Below are 2257 nucleotides of genomic sequence, written 5' to 3'. Positions count from 1 at the left end.
TAGACATGGAAAACTTGTAGATTGGAGGTCTATTTTGATTCCTTCATGATAATGTTCAAAATGTTTCATCAACCATAGCTAGCAGTTTCTTGGACTGTGAATATATTATTTTAAATTTTTTACCTTCCAGTTAGTCAATCTCTGTTTAAATCCCTTCTGTGATTTTAGTCTTGGGCTCTGGACTTTTCCTGAGTTTTTCCTGGATCTCTTAATTTAACAGAGTATAGTGATAGAATCTTAAAAACACTCGGGAAAGCTTCTTCACCCAGTGACACCCATACTCATTGTTATGAGTTTTTATGATTTGGGGATATCATGTCTCCAACTTTATATACTGATTTTTTTTGAATTATATTTTCAGTTGATCAAGATACAGTAAGAACTATATAAATTTAAATACTCTAGTCAAAAGAGGCATATATGTAGAATGGGGTTTTCTTTATAAAGGCAAGTACTTCCTGAAAATAGGTGTGAGTTAAGCCATGGCCATTATCTTAGTTCGCTTGGGCTGCTATAGCAATACACCATAGACTGGGTGGCTTATAAACAACAGAAATTTATTTCTCACAGTTCTATAGACTGGGAAGTCCAAGATCAAGGCAGTAGAAGATTTACTGTCTGATGAGAGCACTTTCTGGCTTATGGAGGGCTATCTTCTGGCAGGAAGGGTGAGAAAACTCTCTGGGGTCTCTTTTATCAGAGGACTGATTCCATTCATGTGGGCTCCAAACTCATGACCTAACTACTCACAAAAGCCCACCTCCCACTACCATCACACTGGGGATTAGGATTTCAATGTATGAAATTCAGTCTATACCAGTTACCCTTAACATTTTGGTGTGCAAGAAGTTAAACTACATATCCTAGCCTATTACGGTCTATTATGGCCCTATCACTCAGTTTAGCTATGTTTCCCAACCTCTTTAGGTGTTGCAATTTTAAGTAGAAGAAATTGTTAGATTATGAATATTTTATGTGTTTATGTTTTGTTGACAATTCTTTGTGAACCTATTACACAATAATTTAGAGAAATATACAGTACCCATTCATATGTGAACAGTCAAAATCAAACAGAAAGATCTGTATGTTTATTTATTTTAAATCAAATACAATGTCTAATTACTTTTAATTTATAATGGACCGAAGGTAATCTGGACATGATTTTGAGGGGATGAATCTTCCAGGACAGGAGACTGGGAGCACATTACAAGTTGAAAATCTATATTCACCCTCAGATTTGGGAAGTTCATTTCCTCTTCATAAACTAGCCCATATATAACTAAAAGCGATATGAGAAGGAACCAAAGATAGACTTCTATTGACTTATAGCACATTATTGAAGTAAATTTTGCAACATCATATTAAAACAAACGAAGTACAACTAGAATCTTCAGAGACCATCTGGGGGACAAACGGCCTCTGACCTACGTGATTAAGAAAAGCAGTCCACATACTTTGTTGTCTCCATTTTGCTCTCTGACTTAATTGTTTACCTGTAAACTGTTGTTTTGATTATTTTTTAGACCGTCTTATAAAGGTCTTCCCTAAAAAATTCACGCACACACGTGGGTGTGTGCACGCCTCAGTGTGTGTGATCAAAATGAGCATTTTCCTTCCCACTGCCAGGGAAGATCACATTCAATCATTAGTATTTACATAGCACTTGCTTCCATTGAATTCTGAGAGCAGAGGGATTCTGTTTTAAAGTCATTGGTAAGACAGTTTGTTTTTCCATGAACATACTGAAATTATGCACTGGGCAAATTAGTGAATTTTACCAAATATGTCTCAAGGATAAATATAGCAATTTTCACAGTGAATGTTTTCCATCTCTCAGGAAATCTATGTTTGTCATGAAATGACAAGTTTTTTTAGAGGGTTGGGCGAATGGGGCGATTGCCTTTGCAAACTGATTTTGAATTTCGTTAAATAACAAGGCAAACCTGAAAAATATTTTATATTAAATGAAAGTACTTAAGCATGATCTTTTGGTGGAAAGCAAATGGAAGGAATTTTTAACACATCTACTGAAGAAACAGATTTTCCTTTTCTGCTCCAGGGTGATCATTATAAACCATAACTTTAAAATTTTAAATTATGAAAAATATCTCATCTTGGGAAGTTCATGTGAATTTATACCAATAAACTAGTCTCATAATGTTGTAACTGAGAATTAGTGTGCTTTTATAAGATGATAACTTCACTATTTTTCTGTGCAGTGATGCCAAAAAATAATCAGGATTAAAATATAACTTGA

This window comes from Neovison vison, chromosome 1 (assembly GCF_020171115.1).
Source record: "Neovison vison isolate M4711 chromosome 1, ASM_NN_V1, whole genome shotgun sequence".
NCBI lineage: Eukaryota > Metazoa > Chordata > Mammalia > Carnivora > Mustelidae > Neogale > Neogale vison.
Note: the sequence above shows the minus strand (reverse complement) of the source record.